Genomic DNA, 24,110 nt, shown 5'->3' on the forward strand with positions numbered 1-24,110 from the left:
GTTATACTGCTAATACATCTCAGATTCAACTTCTTAAGTGAATGAAATCAGAATTTCGCAGTAGAGATCTGTTTCGTGAATCTGTACAGTTTGGAAATGCTCTACTTCTAACCAAACTTTTTTTTCTAATGCCAATCGGTGCCTCTGAACTACGATCCCCTCTCTGCTGCAAGTCACACCTCGAATCTATTTTTCTTTCTAGGGACAATTCTACATTTTCTTTTTTAGCAAAATAAGTATCTTGGTTTTAATAACCTTCAAAGAAACTCAAGCAGTTAAGGGTTTTTTCATCTGAAGTAACTTTTTGTATGTAAATATAAGTGCACTGCTTTAAGAATCTTGCTGGATTGGTGTTGGTTTATCCCTGTTGCTTCTACCTGCCTCTATATTATTCTTTATTTGGCAAGTATTCAAAATATTTTTCCTGTGTGCCAGTCTTTGTTCTGGAGTAGTAGAGTAGAACATGGTCATATTTCTGAAGGTAGAATAGGTCAAGAGAGGAGGGTAGCGTCAATGCCTAGGAAGCTACAAAGAGAATGCACACAGGGGGTTCAGAATACGGGTAGAGGGGTTCTTGTACTGAAGTGTTCTACTTTCTAACCTATGGATGATGTGAACAGTCAACAAATGCCATTGACCAAATATTCAGAAATTGTTTCACAAGTAGAATATAATACACATGGAACTAAAAACATGTATCTGAAGTATAAAATCGAATATTGAAATATTTTTCAAAGACAGGACAGAAAAGACTTTAGTCTTTGGAAGTCCCCTATCATTTTCATTGGTTCCTTTGCAACATGGCACCTGCTTAAGATCTGATAAAGGAATTCTTAGATTTCTGGTTCTTGGAGCAGGGTAGATCAGACAAAGTGAATGCCCCCCTGGTAAAAACACTTAAAAAAAAAAAGCTAGATACAACTTAATGACGATTCTTTTAAAGCAGCTGACCTCTAAAGTGGAAACTCCCCAGCTGCCAGAAATAAAGAACAGTATCTTAAGTGGACTGAGAACAACATAACTAAACTGTCTTCATAGAATGACAAATGAATAAGCATTTGCGACCAGAGTTGAAATTCAGACATTTTCAAAGATTCCGCGTGTACCACCCACGAGCATCGCTGAAGAAGGGTTACTTCAGGAATAGAAAAACTGAGCACTACAATTAGCAGAGAAGGGCAAAAGGAAATTTAAAAACATGCAGACGAAAGCCATATATTGATAAAATAATCATTAAAATAAGAATCATAACAGAAAAGAGGAAAACCAGTAGAAAGTCTTATTATAAAGCCATACTGCCATTGTGGTGCTTACAACAGAATAATGAAACTAACACCAGGGGATCCCTGGGTGGCTCAGCGGTTTAGCACCTGCCTTTGGCCTAAAGTGTGATCCTGGAGACCCGGGATCGAGTCCCACATCAGGCTCCCTGTATGGAGTCTGCTTCTCCCTCTGCCTGTGTCTCTGCCTCTCTCTCTCTCTCTCTTTCTCTCTATCTCTGTGTCTCTCATGAATGGATAAATAAAATCTTAAAAAAAAAAAAAAAAAAGAAACTGACACCAAATTCCTAAATCAGGAACTCAGGACCAGACATATATACGTGTGTGTGTGTGTGTGTGTGTCTGCCTGTGTCTCTGCCTCTCTCTCTCTTTCTCTCTATCTCTGTGTCTCTCATGAATGGATAAATAAAATCTTAAAAAAAAAAAAAAAAGAAACTGACACCAAATTCCTAAATCAGGAACTCAGGACCAGACATATATACGTGTGTGTGTGTGTGTGTGTGTGTGTATCTCTGTGTCTGTCTCTGTATCTAATCTGTATCTGTATCATCTGTCTATATCTGTTCTTAAGTGTGCATGTATACATGCATAGAGCAGAATATAGTGATCTTGTATTAAGCTGGAATGACAAATAATAAGAGAAATAATGCACTTATCAATAATACAGTAATAATATAGGTACAATTAAATTTTAACCTCATACAATTTTCAAAAATATATCATTGGTGGCTAAGTGCTTTAAATATGAAAAATAAAGCTACCAGTTTTAGAAGAAAATACAAGAGTATACTTTTGACATGGAGTTTGAGGATTTCTTAAATGACAATGAGAAACGACAAACTACAAGACTGATTGGTCTCTACAGAGATACTATAAAATATTAGTTCAAAAACCACATTTAAATAAGCTAGATCTACATTAAAAAATCAGCATCCATAATATATGGCAAATACCTTCAAGGAAAAATAAATCTAGTAGGCTTCAAAAATAGTAGGTATGGAAAGAAAATTTACTGAAAGAATAAATTGAGGAAAGGTGGTGGTGTGATTTAATGGAAAGAACAAAGCGGTAGAATCAGGCCTCCCTGCAATTAAATGGCATATTAACTTTGTCACCTCACCAGGACACAATAGGACATCTAAGCCCGTGTTATGACTTCATCAGATTGTTGTGAGTAGAAGTATCATCATAACGATATTTTATTCATTCAACAAACACTTAGTGCTTACCACGGAACAGAACAGACTCACTGTCATTTCCCTTTATTTTACATATAAAGAAACTAAGTTACAAGGAAAATAAGGAACTTGTTCAAAGTCACAGGACTAGTTAAGTGTCAGGATTAGGACTCAAATCCCAACTGCTAAGTCGGGCTTCAGAGACTGTACTCCAACATATCCTGTCTCAATTTAAAAAAGAAGTACATATATGCACATTTGTGTGTATCTGTGTGTGCATATATGCACATATATATCTATGTATATAGCAGCAAGATTAGTGCAGATTTGTGGAATAATTAGGGTTTTTTAAATTAGAAGATTTGGGTATTGGCCCTTTGAAAATGCTATGTATTTTTAATTTGTAAGCTGATTCAAAGTAGTTTTGGGGTTTTGCTCTTGCAGTCCGAAATGGTTCTATCTAAAAATATATTGTAAAATGTCTTGAAAATATTGTTATCAAATGGGAATCATTAGGAGTTCAGTCCTTAAGAACAGATTTTTTTTTTTCTGAAGAAAGGAAGTTGGCAATTTGCCTCATTAATTAAGTCGGAAAAAATTCTCGTGCTGCAACAACCACCAGACAGCATACTTTTAAGGCTTTTTCTTTTCAGTATAATGAACTGGTGTAGACAAAAATGCTCACATATACTCGTAATGGTACACATAAATGCCAGTTTGTGGTAGAGAAGAGCTCTGCCTTTCTCCCACTACAGAGTCGCTCCATGTCTCTGGCTTACCCCCTGTGATCATAAATGTCTTAGGATAACTGAGTTCCTGTCCCCCATCTTCCTCAACCTGGGACATACTTTGGGGTCTTTGTTTGGACTTTAAATATAACATTCACACCAAGCATTAAAACTCACAGATATTTAAATTTTAGTGGCATGAACTTTGAGATGTGGGATGAAGATCTTTTTTTTCCCCCCTCCTTATCAGAGAAATAATAGGCAATCCTGAGCTGCTGGAGCTTGACTATGGAGTCTACTCTTGGCTCTGAAACCGTGCAGAGATATGGTTTGTTCAGGGTGGGTGTGCGTGCGTAGGGAGATGGGAACAACGTCTTTGGAAAATATAGAAAATGTCTGGGCCAGCCTCTTCCTCTGATGTAAACATAATACATAATCTTTCTCTTTTTCACCCAAGATGCCCGGATGCCTGGGATTTGGTTTCATGTCCCTGAGGTTACACATCTCCTGCCCTTCTCCATCCACACCCTCATGCCTGGTTTCAAGATTAGGCTCCTGCTTGGGTGCAGGCCGCTCCGGGAAGGAGCAGTGGTGAGCTAGAACTACTTCTCCATGCTCCCGGGAGGAACAGGATGGAAAGCTGCTGACAGGAAGGCTGGCTGGAGTCGCCCGGCGCTTCAACGCGAGAGGACAAACCAAATCTGTATTGACAGCTCTCTCTGTGAGCAGCTTTCATTCTTCCTAATGACCTTGCGGGACCACTGTGACTGTGCAAGACTGTGCCTCCAATGTGTCAGCTTAACAGTTTGGGGAGGACTATTTGTCTACACTGGCAAGCAGTACATGGGCAATCACTGCATGTCATCTCCCCTCTTCCCTCCTCCCATGTGTGAGCTAGTGGAGGTAAGGAAAAAAAAAAAAAGGGGACAGAGCACAATTCTTATGAATGTGTGTGCTGAGTCAGAAGGTCCTGGGTTTGCATACTGTCCCCTCTCTTCTTAGGTGACGTTAGAAAGTTGTCTAGCCTCATCTGTGACGTAAAGGTAACAGTAACTACCCCCTTAGTGTTCTTGGGAGAATGAACTGGAATGGTGTATGTCAAGTGCCTGGTGTATAGTAAGTGCACAATAATAATAGATGCCCTGAGTTGATAATCATAAAAATTTCCTTTCCGTGTTAACATAAAGCACTCAGAACACCCCCATTTCTTTAATGATATATTCTGACATTTTAAAATACAATGTATTAAACTATGAACTCACTGAAACGCCCATGCGATTAAAAAAGTAATTGGTCATCATCAGGGAATCAAAACTTGCTGAACATATAGAGTTCGTAAAATTTAAACGTAGTGATTTTGTGAGATCGCTAAAGAATACTGAACAAGTACCCAGTTTTGGAGGACAGGGTAGGTTTTACCCATGCAAGGACAATCTAATTCTTAATTTAAGTCAGTGTTAGCAGTAGGATCTCTAATAATTCACTCCTTCTGGACAACTGACGTTCATTGTACCTCCTGCCTTTTTTTTTTTTTCTCCACCCCACAGAAGGTGAGACTCACACACGAAGAAAACAATACAGAAAACCAAGGGTCTGAATAAATCTCCAATTGGATAAACCAGTTACTTACACTCACAGATACAGTGTCTCGTGGTTAGAGAGAATCCATTATTCATGGGTTATTTATTGGAACAAAGTTCTGGCAGTGCAATTTCCCCTCCTAACTGCCCAAATGAACTACTGTGCCATCTTTCCTCCCTAAAAATCACAATGTGAAAGGAAGGCACAGAAGGGACAGGTAAAGGTGAAGCCGATGTTCAACTAACATTTTTGTTTGAAAAGTAAAAAGAGCAGAGATTTCTGTAGCTTGTTTGAAAAGCTGGAACTTTCAGCTCTCTGCCAACAACCACAGCTGAAACTGACAAGGTCTGACATCTCCCCTGCTTTTCCTGCTCCCATTTTCTATGAAAATACTGTAGACACTGGATCAGGAAAGACAGTGGAGCCTTAAAATAATCAGTCTTTCAATTTGCCCCGTGTTAGTTTCCATAGGAAACAAAAGTGGGAACTGTAGCCGGCAGCAAGCAACTGTCTTGTTAGAACCCTCCCTTGTCGATTCAGCTGTGGTTGTTGGCTGAAATCTGAAAGTGGCATTTTTCAAAAGGCCCTTTGGCTTCTGAGTCTATGGAGTTTTCACTTTGGAAAGCAATAAAAATGAATGGAAAGAAGTGAAAATTACTTCCAACACCAAGTTTTCATATACCTTAGGATACTATTTCTCATGCAAAGAACTTTTCATTTCTCTGCCTTGTAGTTTATGGATGAGAACTGAAACGCATTTTATAAAAGCGAAAAGATGCATCAAAAATGAAACCGTGCATCTTTGGAAGGTTAAATCCTAGATCTTGGATGTGTGCTACCTTAACAGTAAACCTTATCGTGTGAAATTGCTTACATAAACATTCCATTTAGGGAGGTAGCTCGGTTTCCATTGGAACACCATCCTTGGTTCCTTCATATTTTATAAACACATTCCACGTTACAGATGCTGGACAGACTGCCACAGAAGGAAAGGAGAGAGGATTTATTAGAAAACACAGCCAGCTATGGAATTTAAATTGTTTTTTAAAAATATATTCGCTTGGGAGAGAATATGATTCAAAACTTTACAGTTGAACAGGACCTCAAGCACTAATTCTTACACAGGTTTAAAATAAAGAAGCCTCAAAACCATCATCATCTTATGGGGTGATGATTTCATTGGGGAGAAAGTGTTTCACAAAAACATCACTGCTGTGAATTATAGTCCAGTGGAGGAATAATTCTTAGATAAAAGTTTTATGAAAAATCTGTGAGGTTTGATAAATATCACACAAAGGTAACTCTAAATGATGTGTCATGGCTTCTCTGCTGTGGTCATCAAATTTATATGCTCCCTTAAGAGGGGAAAAATCCAACTGTATTGTAAGAGGCAGAAAAAGTGGGAAAAATACAAGGAGGAGAAGATTTACTGTACATATTTACACAATGTGAGTGGAGACTAGTGCATCAGATACATGCTTAAACCAAAGAGTAATCCACCAAATCCACCTAAGTACGTTATGTAATACATCTGTGAAAGCTGTGCACTTTCACTTTCTCTTTGATTTTTTCACCTACAGCATCAACAACAACAAGAACACAGCAAAAGGACGTGGAACTGATTCTATTTCTCAGTTCAACATAAAAGCACACTGTAATTTTCTCATTTAACCTTTTTTTGTTTTACTTTTGAATATTTATGCCTAAAAAATAATGTTCTTTAAACTTATTTCCCACTCCTATCACCTGGGGGCATTAGTGTTCACATATCTTGTTTTTTTGTTTTGTTTTGTTTTGTTTTAAATCAAAGAAGAGATCATGTCTTTATATACATTTAGATATTTCTCTATTTGATTGAAAAATTTTCAGGCAAATACTATATATATATATATATATATATATATATAGTAAGGCTTGATGTGGAGCAAAGATAAATATCAGGATTGGCTTGTGAGAAAGATCCTGTAAATTGGAAGTCAGAGATTTAGAAAGAACAAGACCATTCTGAAGGAAAATTTCTTTGCTTAAGTACGTCAGGGGACTGGTGTTCCTTTCAAGTGGTGCTAAACAATTTGTATATAAGTAGAATTGTAATAATGGAAACACTGTTCAGCTTGCCTACTCTTCCTTCATAATTCATTAATGCCTGTGCTATGGGTTCTTTATGGGGCATCCATTAGGAGTGTACACTAATAATAGTTTAATCCCCCTACACCCAATTATATATCCCCCTGAACCAGTGTCTACCTCCCTTTCTCTCTCTCCCTGTGAATTACGTCTAATAAAATAGAATATGCTAACAGAGAGGATTAAAAAGACAACAAACCTCTCCCTTCCCAACGTTAAAATTACAAATAGGAACTGTAATGCAACAGAAATAGCCAGAGTGGGCCGAGGTGGATAATGATGTATGGGGGGCATGGGGGAGGGAGTACCAGCCCCTCAGCCCATCTCTTATCATTAATAACGCCACACCCGACAAAAGAAAAGATACTGCCTGCCAGAACAAACCTACATAAACACCCAAGATTTTATTAAACAACCTATTTTAGAACTTAAATCATTAAACTGCATCTCCATGGGCTCTTCAGAAGGGCCGTCTGTGAGAAATAATGGATTGTCTGCAAACTTTTATCTTAGCTATTGCCTCTAGAGTTGTGCTATTTAATTATTAAAATGTGGTATTAATGAAACATGCAATCCTGGAAAGGCAACTACTTTTATCATTGCACATGAAAGGCAAAAATTTAATATACTGAGTACACTGTATACACATTACAAATATATTTGCATCCACCTTCCAAATAGCGAGCACCCCCATCTTCCCCCTCCCCTCCTTTACAGCTGCTCAATCTGCAAGAATGTGCACAAGTAATTTATCTGAAATGGCCACTATTGTTCTTGATTCTGATTTGATTCCAAAAAAGCCAAATAATAGAAACCATTTTGAACATCTATTTTGTGCACCTGTTGTGCGGCATTATGATACTCTGCGATTTTCATTTACGTCACATCTCTTGACATGCCTTTGATACACCATGCTGCTTTGCTCAACAAAAAATCCAGGATGCTGGAAGCCAATGCCATCCTATTTTATTAACAAAATGGCCATGGTAAATGCTACTCCCTGAGAGCTCTGGAAGGAAACCAGGGGCACATCAACCTAGCTGCTAGACATTTAACTATGTTAGTTAAGTAGACTGAGAAGAGCTGAACAGCCTGGGGGGCCTCAATATACAAGATATTAATACCGCTAATGATGGTGCTACTTGGGCAAAACAATAGGACCTCGGTAGTTTCATTTTCCCCCTTGTTGCTTTGGCCTTTGAATGCGATGTGAGGAAAGAATCCGAATAGTTTTTCAGCTCCACTCTATGTGTGGGCTGGTTTCTTTGTGGATCAACTCCAGAAGGCACAGGATCCCCCGTTTGCTACTTTTCAAGCCTGCAGCATCACCTTCATTTCCATTTCAATATTATGGCTCCCACCCTTTCAAATACTTCCTTAGTAGCTTCTTACCTTAGCTTCTCTGGGTAATGAGACCGCAATTGTATGAAGACTTACAGAGAGACCAAAAGGGGGTTGGCTGTGATGCTTTCTGGACCATAGGCTTTGCATTGCACCCACAGACACATGGATTTTGAAGTAATAAAAAACCCAAGCCGCCTTGGCCGTCTGCTGTGTTTATCGGCACGTTCTTCATGCCAAGTGTGGTCATGTACATGCTTCCATTGCCCAGGTACGTAACTATGGCCCTCTTTACTTATGTCAAATGACCATAATGCCAAGATGTTATGGTACTGAGATTTTATAGTATCCCTTCAGGGCGACAGTGTCAGGAAGTTGGCGTGCTTCATAGGGGGTGTTCATGAATCGTATAAAGTGACTCTTCAAAAATCGGAAAAAGTTGCAAACTGTCTGACTCACAGACTCCTAGCATGAAAAGGGACCTCTAAGGTCAGACCCCACTCTGTCCTGATGGAGGAATCAATCCTCCCTTCAGCATCCTTGACAGATGGTCTTCCAGGTTCTGTGTGAACTTTCTCTTGAAGGGCAAATTCTGCTTAACAAAGCAGTCTGCTCTATTTGTAAACAGCCCTAATTGTTGGATAGTTTGCCTTTACGTTGAGCTGAAATCTGGGCCTTTCCAAGCAGAGCTGGATGATGCGCGGAAGAGTTGATGCCAGCCGGGGCCCCTTTTGTGCCTATGGGACCTGTCCAGTCACATGAGGCCGTGTGTTTGGTTCAATGATCTGCTGTCTTCGTCTTGAAATTCTTCATCATTTTTCACAAGGGGCTCCCTTGTGAAAGTCTCATGTTGTATCGGGCCCCACAAACTACGTGGTTCATCCTGCCAGTTATGATTTGAGATGAAGGACCAGTAAGAACCCTTGCAACAGCATGCTTTTGGAGGCTTCTAATGTTATTTTATTTATCTATCTATCTATCTATCTATCTACCTATCTATCCATTTATTATCTATCTATCTATCTATCTACCTATGTATCTATTATCTATCTGTACATCTTATCAGCACAATTACATAATATTCTTTGGGCTTCCTTGCAAATCAGTTTTTAATTCATATTTTTAATCCCATTTCTTAGTACTTCTTCCTTCACATCTGCCCTCATGCCATGTAATTCAGTGGGGTGCCAAATGGGTAGGAATACAAATTCAACTAAAGCACAGTCTCTGAACTTTAGCACTATTAAGCTTCTCTCTCCTTCGCTTTTGAAATACAAACTCAAATCCTCCCTGTCAATCAAAGGAGAAGTACACATTTTGGCTAAGTTAAGCGGGGTCTAAGCTAACAAGTAACATCATCGGAACACTTGGTTTGAATGCTGATTCATGCTCCTTACTGATTCTATGACTTTGAAAATGACACTTACCTTGAATGCCTTCCTTCCCTCCTCTGGCCTGCGTGCCTCCCAGGGCTGCAGCACAGCTGACCTGGGAGGGATGAGATGCTAGTGAGCCTGGGGCTTTGCTGAACTCAGGCAGCAGGCTTTCCCCAGGGGGCCAGCAGAGACCTATGTCACTCCCATCTCACCCTGTTGCAAAGACCTAAGAAGAATATTTTGGAACCCCCATCAGACCACACGCTCACAGTGAATGCAAGCCTGGAGTGTTTCTCTTGGTTTTGCCTGTTGTTCTTTGGGTACCCTGTGTTATCTGGGTCAATGGAAGAAATTCTGTGAAAATTTTCCAAGGAAGAGCAAAACTACTAGAATCTTTTTAGATAGTGGGAATTGAGCATTGAGTCATTTTGTCAATTGAGTCAAAATGTCAATTATAGGTGGGTCATTTAAAGCATCAGCAGTAAAGTTGGGAACATTATCCAATAGCAAGAGAGAAATAAAGCACACACACCCCTGCCAGCCAGGATTTTGTATAGTGTGGAAGCGAGGACCACACGTGAGTAATGTAGGGAGAAGCCACAACTCCAAGAGATTGGAATATAAAATATCTCCTGAGAAGCATAATCTAATCACTCTGCTGGTCAATAAAACAAAGAAATATTGGGGTATCTTTAATCTCTCTGCTTCAAAAAGACACACAATTTTTATGAGATGTAAATATTCCACTCTCATTTGAAAGCTAACTTCAGCAGATATGATGGAAAATGCGTTAAGTGGTCACAATTTGTTAAAATCTATCATTACAGCCGGGTTTATCTTGTATGTGAATTTTATTGCAACTCTACTTTTCTTCTACCAGTTGGTTAAATAAAATTCAGTTATAATTAAATTAAAACCTTTTTGGTAATAAAAATTGAACATTTCTTAAAAGACAAAATGAGAGTGCCTTGAAAAGATATTTACATATAAAGTATTATTATCTTAAAAGTAAATTGAACTGTTTGGAACTAAGAAAGAAAAAACCCATCCTCTAATCGAACATAAGAAGTGAGTATTTGGAGATTTTAATATTGCATATACTGTTTTCAAGGTACATTTCAGTGACTTTGAAATATTTTCAGAGGAGTCATATTTTTGGAGTGAAAACACTTTGGTGCTTATTTCAGATGACTAACGTTGCTCGGATTCCATATTTTGACTTTAAGAAACCCTGATCTGGGGACTTCCTGGAACATGAGCTCAGATATTCTTTGGGAGGCTAGAACCTTAACCTTGAACCTCATGAAAACAAATCACTTGCCTTCTTAGCCATAAAATGTAGTTTGTCAGCCATCAAGGCCTCTTGTCAAGAATGGAAGAGAATAGATGGGGGAAAAATGTGCATGGTGTTTCTGTACTCATGACACTGTTCTATGCACCATGGTATCCCAGAGGGAGGTCACGGTCAACAGCACCATTATAGGTGTTGGCTGTAGCCTATGGGTTAGGACATACCTGCCAATTGTTCAAGAACCTCAAGCTCACAACCCAGGACCCGGTCATTTCCTAATAGCATTCTCGATAAATAAGTGTCACACAGATCTGTTTCAAGCAGCAGGTTGAAGCAATAGATTGCACGTAAGTCTATGAACTCAGAAACATACATTTCTTTGTGTATGATCACAAGTTTCTGAAGAAATTTTTCCCCACAAGGGAAAAGAAAGTAATTTTTTGAGGGGGAAAATGTTCATTTTATGTGTGAGCCCAGTTAGTAGGAGTGAGATATTTTTATTGATTTAGACTCCAGTGATTTTATAATCAAATACAACATTGAACTTTTCAAGACAGAGATAATTTACCATGAGGAAGAAATAAAGGAGCCAGACCAGCATATGTAATATGGGAGTTATAATTTTAATCTTTTCTCTTAACTGTCTTCCTTCTTACACAACAATTATCAGAAGGGAGACTGAAAGAAAATCATACTTTTATTCTCTTGCCCCAAATTACCTTCTCTGAAGACCAAGGATTACCTTTGTAGCCAGTCTACTAGAAAGGGAAGAAGACCAATGAGAAACTTCCTTAAAATTAAATGGAAGTAAGGCTGTTGACATTCTACTCGGTTCTACAGCGGAGGAGGTTGGTTGTATTTAATGGAGAGTTTCAGGGCACAGTTCTCTCTGCCCTCACCTCCCCATGGTGTTCAGGCTCCTCTGTCTCCTCCGGCAAGTGGAGGATATTCAGCACTACATGCCTGATTGTGACATTCACATTTGGAATCTCACTGTCCCTTCAGTTCAGCAATTTATATAGAGAGATACATTCTCAAGCCTTACTTCTTTTGTGAAGGCTTTTGTAAAAGCCTGGGCTTGTTTATTTAAGCCAGAACAGAGAGACATTCTGAGAAAAAAGAAAAAAAAAACTAATCTAACGCCACATGGATATAATATTTATAAAAAATTTTATTATGATTGACGGAACCCTTATCAAAGAGTATGAGACACAGTTTCATTAAAATCATAAAACGTACCCATGTCTTCTAGAATCCATTTCTAGAAATGTTCCCATGAAGTGCAGGAGCCTTTTCTGAAATGGACTTCCAGGTCCACTGGAATGGGCTCCAATACGCATTTTTCTTACCTAATTGTTCTTCCTTACTTTTACCTAGAATATGGTACAATGTTCATTGATTGCTAATCTGATCTGTTCTCTCTCAATCTGTAGTTCTCTTCCTCATTTATGTCTTCCTACAATGACATCCCCTCCATTTCTGTCTTTCTACAATGACAAAACATATATGCCCACGACTCTCATGGTAGCCATATTATTAAAATGACATTGGCCTGCTTGCTCCATATTTTACTTGATTAAAAAGCAGAGTATCACATAACACAAGACACTGATTTCTATGAATCTCACAAAGATGTGAACTTTCTAGGTAGGAAACGTATATCTTTGGGAAAGCCTTTCTTGCCAACAGAACTGTCTTTTGGGCGGGAAAGGTGGGTTATGTGGAAGTGTTAGGAAGACTGTTCCAGGTGAAAAGCCGAAGAAATATTTTTAAATGATTACTTGGGCATGGTGGGTCTGTGTGGGCCAAGCTGGGATTGTTTTTCTTTCCTTCTCTCCTCAGGTCGTGTGGAAGTTTGAGCCTATAAAGGCAACCAAGGTGAACTCGCTCATTCCACACAACGGGGTAGATCATTCACCACAGGGTGTTCTTGATAGTACTCTGTCCACTCGAATTTTAAGCATCTAAGCAATGGGAGTCCCACCACTTCCCTTGGAAGATTACCCTACAGTCTAATAGGCCTCAACATTAAGAAGATGTTCAATTGGTAATCAACCTAAATTTCCCTTTTCTTAATTTCATCCCATTACCCCAAACCCTATCCCCTTGTTCCACCTAGCTCCTCACCCTCATTAGTGTTTATACTCCCCAAATACTAATAGCTAGCTGGCAAAATAAATAAATAAATAAATAAATAAATAAATAAATAAATAAAACCTGCTCTCCATCACTACTTAGCTAGACTTCAAATAGTTACCTCTTGAATAATATGTCTCTTCCCCCCATATACTGTTCTCTTTAAGGGCATTATTTAATATTAAAAGATTCAAGTATTTTTTTTAATAAGCAAAAAAAAAAGTAAGTGTAAAGCACAGCAGTCTGTAATGGGCTAGAGGGCAATAAATGCATTCTTAATGTGGGCGGGCGATAATGGTATAGCTAAATTCACCTTCTTTTGCCCTTTTACACAGACACAGAACAAACCATTACAACAATTGGTTGAAGCCTTCTCCCCCAAAGTTGTTGATTTCTATACTAGGTTTGATTTTTTTCTATAACATTGTCCTTGCATGTTATAGACTAAGAGTGTTTTCCCTGCTTTATGAAAACATTTGTTGATGATGTATTACCTATCAATAATCATTATTTTAATAAAACCACTGACACTAATATGAATAATCTGTGTTACTGCATAGGGTCATAAAATATTACAGGGTCAAAGCTATGTGAAAACCAAGCCTTAATGTAGGTCTTATTCAGAACACTCACTGTTTTGTTTTGTTTTGTTTTGTTTTTGACCACTTTATCAATTTGATTTACTGGTGAAGTGAAAAGACTATGCTTTAGTAGCAAACTTTCAAAACAATATAATAGTTTTTTAAAAATCGAGATTTTTATTCATTTTCTTCTGATGTTTGAAAACTCTTTCCCTGGTCTCTGTTTAGGAAATAATGAGATCCCTATAGTAGTGGCTAGGTTCAGCCTTTATCCTCAAATGCTGCGATACTTCTTGATTCTTTTGACTTTTCTCTTGAATTTTCAGCAGTTTTCTGCTTATGTGCATGATAACTGATACATGTCTTACATGAATCAACAAGCCAACAGAACCGAAGGAGTATTACAAAAATTTTGCAAAGTTATTCTATAGACCATACCCTGGGACACTTAAGTCTATAATATAACACCCTCATGCTATTAACAACAATTAGCATTGCTAAGACACTTAGGTGCCTTTCTAGAAAACTTCTGGATAATATCGTGAATATACGTATCCACCACCAGATTCAATAACTTTCAGTTTCAGCACTTGGATGCAAATTCAAGACTAAGTGAGTGTTCATCATTTCTATACTTCCTTCCTTAGGTTGCACGGTTCAATATCTAGGGTGTTTCACTGATTTCTAAGAATTTGTTGTTCACATGTTGGCTGGCAGCATGTTAAGTTGAAAAAACTAGAAACTCGAGAAAACTTAAGTGGAAGGGGGAATTCATTAACATGGTAGTCCTGTGACATTTCAAGGCACTAAATGCAAAGAGGTGACCAATCAGATCTGCAGAAGAAGAAAAGTGGCCAGTTTCTAGGTCTTCTGAAAAGTGGTATAAAGTGGATGTGTCCTCTGCCGTGTTGACGTTAGTGTCACTCAGATCCGACAACCTCCAGCAAGTGGACTTCTTGGTTTTAAATTTCATATTCTGGGGAAAGAGAATCTGGTTTTATTTGTGCCCCTGTTGAGATGAGCCTATGAACTAGCTCAGGATTTGGATTCAAGATAATTGCAGTGCAGCCAGGAGCCCACCCTTGTGTATCAAAGATCCATTCCAGAGATGGAGAAATTGTTATGAAAAATCCATACATAAGAGAAGTCTATCTTCTGGAGTCAAAGTTATATTGCATGGCAGGTACTGAAGATTAATTTGACATATTGCAATCAGTATTTGTTCAACATTACTTCCTCCTCTTTTTCTGAGATTGGCATATGAAGTTTCTAATATTTCCTCGGGTTATTGGTGGTAGGCATGTATGTGAAAATCTAGGATCTTTTAAGAGTAGTTTGTTGCAAAAGTGTCGTCACAATACAACTGGTATATAAAGTGAAAATATAATTTATTTTCCTAATTTTGGTTGCAGCTCATCTGCGTCTTCCCGAGCCCTCAATCAGTTGTGAGTGAGGGTAAGGGAGAGAAATTAATTAAATGTCCAATCAAGTTTGGAGCTGTCAGGCCTGATAATTTAAGCCGTCTTTCTTAATTGGTGCTCATTCTTCCATTTGGATAAAATGCCCATTCTCTTATGTATTTGCCCCCTCTGTGCATCTTTCCCTAAGATGACATTCTGCTGTGTCAGGAAAGGTGGGTGCAATTTATGAATTCTACTGGCCTTGGGGATAAAGTAGGAATTCCCAGATTCACATGGTAGCTTTGCATTTTCTTACAGTCTTCTCCTTGCTGAGTCCACTTGTGTCTGGTTTCTAGATGCCTGCTTGCGGTTCCTGAAAGCAGTCTGGAGCTAGTGGACTTATGATCTTCATTTTGGATTGGACAGAACGATAGGGGAAGAGAATGTAACTCCTCCTCACCACATGACCTCAGCACACCCACCGTCTGTGTATAGAACTGCTTCCCTGCCATGTGCTTCATCCAGCTCAGGGGCCAGTGGTTCACTCCCAGACCCTGCTATGGGGCTGCTTTGCCCTGTGACAGCAGCATCCACCCCTTACATAATCACAAGTAGCCAGGGAAGCTCAACCAGGGGGACCCCCTCTGTCTAATCACGTGACTAGAGCAACGGCCATTTTGATGTGGGCTTCATAAGAAGCATTATGACCATTCTTCAATTTTTTGAGGACAAGCATCGGCATGGCAAGTGTCTAGTGTTATACCTTCACACTCAGGTCCTGTTTATTCTGATATTCAAATTTCCTAGACCCTTTCATGAGATAAAAATATTGAAGTCTAAGATTATTTCCAAGTGCATGAAAGTCACAGTTCACAGACATTTTCTGACCATACAACTTTTGATTTCATAGGTCAAGTGGAAGTCTTCCTTCCAATGGTAAATTTAGATTTCAAATTGTTCATGGACTAATTTACTTCACTCTCTCCCCTAATCTGCTACACTGTGGGGATTTTCCAAAGCTGCCTAAGTCTTAACAGAAAATTCCAAATGTTCATAGTTTTTGGTGGAGTTTTTGGATCTGTAATGACCTTTAATATTATCACACCATCTAAATAGAGTATTTTTTTCAGATTAAAATCAGTATAGTAAATGGCATCTCTATTAAATGCAACTATTTTTATAAAAACAATATAAACTCTTTTGTTCCACATCTAATGTGATGCTTTGAGAAATAACTCCAAAGATATTTTTTCGGTGACACCTCCCCAGTGCCCAGTGTCTGGACTCTGACTTGCATTTTCTTTATTCTTTCTGGTTTTTGATTAGCACGACTACAAAAATGTAAAATAAACTTTCCACACTGGGAAGTAGTCACAGAGTATAAATAAATTAAACTTCTTTTCTTTGTATCATCCGGACCTTTTCAGAGAATGCTATGACTTTCCTTCTGTTACTTGCGATGCTCCTCTAGCTAGATCACCTTAGAACTCCTGGATCCTTACCATTTGGGGTCCTATTTAGACATACTTGAGCATGTCATATGACATTTCTTTGGACAAACATAAATGTGTTTTCAGTGGATTTGCACACCTAGGAGGACTGTGGGACCCAAGTGGAGAACTTGTGGCTTTGAAACCTTTCTCTCCTTCATGTGTGATGACTTCTAAGTGGTGCAGAGGCAGGCTCCAGCCAGTGAAGGGGCCTCCGTTCTTCTCCTCCTGTGCTCAACCAGGGTCATTCACTCACTCATTCAGTCTCTCAAGAAAGATTCCTTGAGTATCTGCTGTTTCACAAGAGTTAGGAGGAGTCAACAGAAAACAGAAATCTGTCCTTGGCTACATCGTACATTTAGCTTCAGTCAGTGTTCTTTCTCTTAATTGTAGAGGGATCCAGATAATGAAAAATGGAAGGTCAGATTGTGGTCATCACAAACATTAGCAAATAAAATATGTATAAACTCTACTCACATGCCACGCACCACCATTACAGTCATTACCTTCAATATTTTAATCAAATTATTATATTAAGTGCTTGCAGACACACTGAGCTATCATATTTATGGAGCAACATGAACTAAAACGTGGGGAGAAAGAGACATGGCGGACACCAAAGACAGAGATGCATGGACTTATGTAAGGCAAACATTTGTTCTTCATTGAGGTGATTTCAAATGACATGATATAGTAATTTGTCTCCTGCAGGTGAAATCCACGATGAACTCATGAATTAATGAAAATATCATGTGGCTCAATGCAAACTTTTGGTATATATCACATGTGTATAATAAATCAAACCTTAGTGTAGAATTTTGTCTGCTAGATATATTTATTGATTTTTATCTTCAAAATAAACTTTGTGATGCTTATTAATAGCATGATTACTTCAGTCTCTCTTTTTCTCTGTATATATTATGTATAACTATATATACACACATAAGGTAGATATATATGCCAATGTATTTTTATGGACACATAGATCCTTCATGAGTATCTTGTTTTCCAAATCAATGTCTGTGTTGTAATTTTTAAAAAGGTCATTTGATCTTTGCTAAATAATTGCATTTTTGCTTAAAAAAGCCTATGTAGCAACATAACAGATTTTTTTCTTAAAACAATCACTTGGTTATCAAAAACTCCCTATAGTGCCAGTAAGTGGCCACCATAAGACCTCGTACAGACCAGGCAAAAATACAAATCTGGGCTTTTTAATGTCAACTATCAAGCTATGAAATAACCAAGGGGCTCTGTTAGCAGGTGTAGAGCAGAAAAAATTTACTACTGGATAATATTGGAAATCATCCATCTATCAATTCAAACCCTACCAGTGGTGCCCAATACCGCCATTTTCCTCTTCCTGGTGTATGACTGTGCCATCTCTATCAAATAATGTCTTAGGCTGTTTTCAGGCTACTATTTTTGCCACATTGTCCTTAACTAACTTTTACTTTATTCTTCAACCTGTTGTACATGGTAAGTAGGGGAACTCTCAGTAAATTCCTAAAGCTTTTGATGAATCCCCTCGCCCAAGGATCTTGGCTAACAGATGCACAATGGTGAATTTAAAGATTTTGTGGCAAAAAAGAAAATCTGTTGTAATGACAAAATCCTCACCCACTGAATTTCAGAAATGGCATCAAGAACTCACCACAGACCACTGGCATGGCTGAAACGTGGATTTATGAAAGTTAATTTCTGACCGTCTACCAAGCTACATGACTTATCTTGTTTCTAACTTCTGGGTGAATGAGTGGATAGGACCCTTATGCTAATTAGTATATATATTTTTAAATTACTATTCTTCTCTATCCTAGGTGGAATTACTTATGCTGAGCCCAGAGTCAGAGAGCAGTCACTCTTTGCCCTTTTCTTAAGCAATTTATTTTCATTTACTTTCTAACCATCTTCACCAGTTTTCCATAATCTAATGTAGATTATTAATTACAGGTCAATATGTAAACCAGGGAAAAACTTCTTTTCCTTATGGTATCATATGAGGTCATTCAGGGCAATGACAACTCCAAGGAGAAACTGGGTTTGAAAGCAGAGTTCCCACCCCTGTCAGCCTCCCTGGCCCTTCACCATTGTATCCAGAGCTGCTTCTGAGAACATCACAGCAGGTTGTCCCCAATTGTCAATACATTCTCCAAAAGGTGGGACAAGTGTAAGAAGAGCATTTGCCACAATCCAGTCTCTAGTGAGAGAACTCCATCCAGATGAAGGTCATCACTTTACAAAGCATCATATTGAGCAGCTCTTCAGGCAAACACCACGATGCATTTTATAAAACACACCAAGGTAGCAAAACAGTTCAATCCCATTGGAAGAGAGTCCTTATTTTATATTTTCCCCCTTATCTAAAATGGGCAATTGCTTTTCTGCCAAATAGGCTCAAAAGGGCCATGAAAACTAAAGTCCTTCAAAGCTGTTAAACGCATCCTCAAATTTACAATAAAATTCAGCATGACAAATCTTCCAGTAAAATCTCTGGAGCATCATAGCAGCACTCAAACAATTTTTCTTTTAAGTTAGTATTTTAGTCTTCAACACCCTGAGAAAGAGGAGGAAGCGAAGATGGGCAAGGAAAGCAAAACAAAACAAAAACCAAAACAGAAAAGGGAAAAAAAAAAAAAAAAGCCACCACCAACAAAGAGAGTGAAAAAAAAATGCGAACAGCCACGCAAGCTATTAAACATATGCCAAAGTAAACAATCGGTGTGGGTTTGCCACGGCTCTGCCCTGCAGGTAGACGACAGGCAGCACGGGAGCAAATGGAAGGGGAAAGAGAAAAGACGAATGGAAGGTGAAAGAGAAAGCAGACTGGAGGAGCCGCGGAGCCCGAGCAGGACGGCCTGATTTTGAGCCTCAAGACACACCATCAGCCATGCAAAACAGGACATACCTTTCTGGCTTGCTGGTTCTGTCGGCTGAGACAAAGCAGTCCTATTCACAGCGGGAGGCCAAATCAAAATGAAATTTTATTTAGTCTGCACTGTCCCCAGATTGGGTTTCAGAATGACTGCTTTAGGAGATAGCATGGATGTGGCTGATGCATGCTTTGCATATGAAACTGCAGTAGGAAAAGAAATCTACATAATCAAAAAAATCTGTGCTCTGTGTATGTGACAAAAACCCTGGACTCCAGTGATTTTACTGCAGTGTGTGTTTTCAGGCAGGTCCTTTTGGGGTGAAACGCATTTAAAAAAAAATGTCTTATACAATATTAGCCACGAATAGTAAGAGATCTGTAATACTCGATGAAAATATATAAGATTCCTGCTTACAACTCTGTCTCGTCGAGATCAGTGTGATTTTTTTCAGTACATTTATGAATGCATCAAAAATCTGTGTGAGAGAACAGATCAAATTTTAAAACATGCACAGAATATTTTGAGGGGGTTTGTTCTGACAATTACTATACCCCTGAACCTCGACAAAATAAATGAAAAGCTGAGATCTGATGCAATACTGAAATTAACACTGAGAGCCCCTTGGACTTTTCTCTGGGAAGACATTTAACTCGTTCATATTTAAAGGCTGTTTTTAAAAACAGGGAAAATATCTTTCAAAATACTGTTTAGCTGTTGGAAATATTTTTAAAATCAAGGAAAGGGACCGTAGAATGTATATAGAATGCACACCAGGGAATCTTTGAAAAAATTATATCTATACATATGTATGTATATATATATACATATACATATGTACACACACACACACACACACACACAGATACACTGACGATGTTCTCAATACGGGGTTATCACTGGCCTTGGCCAGGAAAGGGAAGTGGTATGCAAGGTACAGTGAAACAAGGGGGCAGAATAGAGCCTGTTGATAAATATATATTATTTCTCAAAGAAATACTTATCCCAGCTTGATTTTGATAGATCAGTTCCTTGAGGTTGGATGCTGCCAATCATTTTCTTTAAAGAGGAAAAATGGAATAAAATTAAAAAAAAAAAAAAAGATTGAAAGAAAGAAAACCTACCTGTATACAATGGTAGCAAAAAAAAGGCAAGGCAGGCTGTCCCACTGCTCAGTGCTCTGAAAACCATGGACAGTCCTCATTCTGTTTTACGAAGTATTCCTAAGGACAAGAGGACTACGGAATCTGCCCATTTGAGCTCTGAGGAGCCAGTCTCCAAGCCACAACCCAGAGCAGCATAAAAACTTCTCTCCATAATGAGATACAAATAGCTCAAATAACATGCTTCCACACAGCCCCAGCAGAAATCCCCAACTCCGGAACTATGGACCGATACCCCTTAGAGAAACAGTCAGAACTAATTCTGCGATTCGGGTTCGGACCGAATTTCTTAGAAAAGCTTTCCCCTGCTCCAGCTTAGCTTGGCGACCTGTCAATAATAATATTTACAAATGTAAAGGTCTCTTTAAATTGATAATTTTGCATTCGGGAAGATGGCATCGTGTTCGGCTGTGCACGCCACCAGCATAATTAAAGCCTAAAATCCAAATAGAGCAGGGCATTTGTTTCCTTTACGCTCCAGGACCAGCGCATCCAGGTCTCCCTATAACGAGGGCACTGCAGTGGCTTCTCTGCTGCTCTCAGGCAAGACCCTCTTTTGCCTTGGCTTTCTGTTGTATCGTAATTATTCAGATAGTTATTAGGCAGGAGTTTTGCCTGCATATTATTTTTAGTGACAAGACACCCCTTTTCTGAGGAACGGAAAGATGTTAATTCTTAACAAATCCTGTCTCCCCCAAATTCAGTGCACCTGGCATTCACTTTCTACCTAATAAGCATCCGTGAATATGCAAATGTTCAGTGTCTCAGTAACCTCATTAATTTATTCCTCAGGCAATCATAGGATGTGAACCAGTCCTGTGCCACCAGTGCTAGAAACGGTGCGGATCAGGGCGTTGAGAATCAACTGAAAAGCTCAGGCTGCATATTGAAACACTGTTTCATCTTTATTCCGTCCTTTGGCACTCTAATTCAAACAAAGACTCTTACCTTCCTCTACTTAGCTGACAGCAAAAAGCAAAAGTAGGGGGAAAAAAAAAAAAAACGCCGAGGGATAATCATTAGGATCTCCCCCTTCACCATCACATACAAACCAGAGGTGATTCATGGTTTGAACAAAATCTCCACAGCAAAAGCAGTTTCCAAACTGCCCAAGTTCTCCGGTTTTGTTATTTATTGGGGGTGGGGGGGTAGGGAGGGGGGGTGGAGGGCGACCTGCTTTCCATACTGCAATGCAGTTGAATCATCTTTCTCTTTGCCCACATTAAAAGCCCTGAATAATGTTTATAAAATGTTAGGGAATCCCGGTAGGTTTCCTATTTAACAAGCCATGTATGACAAATCACAGTGTAATGTACTACGTTCTTAATCTTTAATTAGAATGTGAATATCTGCTAGAGAACGCAGTTAACTTTGACACGTTAAATCTTCTGGTTAAAGTGCCTTACAGGAAGAGCAAAGATGAAACACTGGAACAATCTCCTGCTTCTCTCCATTCACCCAGACAGTTGGGGAAGGATGATAACATCTTGTAATACCTGCTCTGTAGTAATTAATCGCTGTGGTATTTAGGACCATTCAAGTAGACAAATATGACAGAGACAGGGACAATTAGGAACCTTGTTCAAGCTACATTAACTTTTCCAGCTATTACAACACAGCAGCTCAAGTTTGCTTGTAAAAGCTGCAGAGGGATTGCTATGCATTAGCCGTGCGATTATTAATGAAAGAAAAGGAGAATTGTGTTTATTGTAGTTTGAAAATTGCAAATAAATTTCAATTATCTGCTATGTCATTTTGTTAAACATGCATTCTGGAAATGCCTTTGTACTCTAAATCATGAGCTACTTATAGCAAACTAATACCAGAAACCCTCAGGGAGCTAGGAAGTCAATATTTTTGTTGAAATGCTTTTTTTTTTTTTTTTTTTTTTGGTAAGTGAAACCAGAGATGGGCAGAACCACCTGAATGGGTTTCAGGTAGCAAGCCTCTGTGGCATCCTGACATTCATTCGGCCTCACCATTTACCAACAGACCTTGAGTCAGATGTCCCAGGCAGGCATCAGGGCAATCAGAGCCACACTGTTAAAAGAAACCAGAGAAGCTCTCCTTCCTTTGGGAGCATCCTCAAAACAATTATAAGAAATCAATTATGATAAATAAATCACGTCTGCCATCTTGCCATCTCTGTCCCTTCCAGTAACAAAGCCACTTTTTGGCGGGGGGAAACACCTACAGAGGGGGTTTCTCAGCTGTGGAGGTGATGGAGAGTCAATGTTTCTAGAGAATGGCTCATGTCTGTTCCCTTTCACGAGGACAACTGCCAATCACTTTGAATGGCAAACTTGATCTTGAGAGGGGGGAAAAAAAAAGAAAGAAAGAAAGAAAGAAAGAAAGAAAGAAAAAACAACAAGCCACACTTGGGAAGCAGGAATAAACACACCCGTTTCTCTGCTGCCTTTTGTGAAACTACTCATTTCTCAAAGCATTCAGACATGTGGATCTAGTACCAAACCTCCCCTCGGTGTCTCCCACCCTTCCCCTCCCGCAGGCGCACTGGCAAGGCCCTGCCGAGAGGTGTGCCCGGTGGCCCAGAACACGTCTCAAGTCCAAACTTCTCGTGTGCCCCGCTCTGTTCCTATGGCCAGGGCCAGCCCATGACCCATTTCCCCCCCCCATTTCTTATCCGATCGATTTTACTGGCCACGAAGAACTGAACACGAAAGAATAATCCTGGTATGTCCAGGAGCTGGGGACCTGGTCCAATTGTCTTCTGTAAATCAAAGAAAGACCAGCTTAGCATGGCACAAATCTGCATCCCCACCCCAGAATCTGTTGTCACACACACACAAAAAAGCCGCTCACTGCTCAGGAACAATCTCCCCTCTCAGCCGAGCTGCGATGATGTCAGCTTTCTGATTACAAACTGCTTATTTATGCTTCAACAGCTGCCAAGAGGAGCAAATAAGTGGCTAAAAGAGTGTCTAGACCAGGCTTTCAGTCCGCTATTGTCTGGGGGTTGTTACCTGGTTGACAGCGATGGGTCCAGCTGCCTGGTGTGAAAGGGAGCAGGGATGAGGAGGCCGTGATTGACAGAAGGGCCCTCGGGTCAGCCCGGATGGCCCCACGTCTTTATATTCCCGGCTCCAAAGGGAAAGCCAGGGCCCTGCCTTGGGGTTGGAGGTGAAAGGAAATGTTGGAGGGTAATGAAAAAAATCTTTTGGCCAAATTTGCGATCATGAACACTTCCCCGGGGGGACGAAGCCAGGCCAAGTGGCCTCCGAGTAGCCAGCAGTGGGCACCTGGAGGGAAGGGAGCGGGGTCATTTCTGGTGAAGCTCATGGGCCCCTGGGGGGGGAGGCCACAGAGGCCCACGGACGTGCACTCTCTTCCTTTTCATCTTCCTATTTTCATTTTGTCCTCTGGTGTAGGGTACTTTGTCCCCAGCCAAAGCGTTTTGGGGCCACCTCTGAAATTCACTGGCCTGAGAGTTCCACGACGGTTTCAGAAAGCTCCCCTCCTCTTTTTTTTTTTTTTTTTTTTTTTAGGACTTTCAATTGAAGACTGACAGAACAAGAAACACTCCAACATTTGGGAGAAACAAGGA

The 24,110-nt window shown here is 39.5% G+C and overlaps 1 long non-coding RNA gene across 1 annotated transcript; it reads right to left on the reverse strand.

The window, feature by feature from the left end:
- Positions 1-9,669: 9,669 nt before the first annotated feature.
- On the reverse strand, positions 9,670-20,643 carry LOC111097699. The gene is made up of 3 exons (XR_005365204.1): positions 20,507-20,643; positions 19,418-19,458; positions 9,670-9,723 (listed from the first exon to the last, which is right to left on the reverse strand). It is a non-coding gene; the product is annotated as an uncharacterized LOC111097699 (long non-coding RNA).
- Between the last annotated feature and the right edge of the window lie 3,467 nt (positions 20,644-24,110).

The sequence above is a fragment of the Canis lupus genome, chromosome 10 (assembly GCF_011100685.1).
Source record: "Canis lupus familiaris isolate Mischka breed German Shepherd chromosome 10, alternate assembly UU_Cfam_GSD_1.0, whole genome shotgun sequence".
In the NCBI taxonomy this organism is placed as follows: Eukaryota; Metazoa; Chordata; class Mammalia; order Carnivora; family Canidae; genus Canis; species Canis lupus.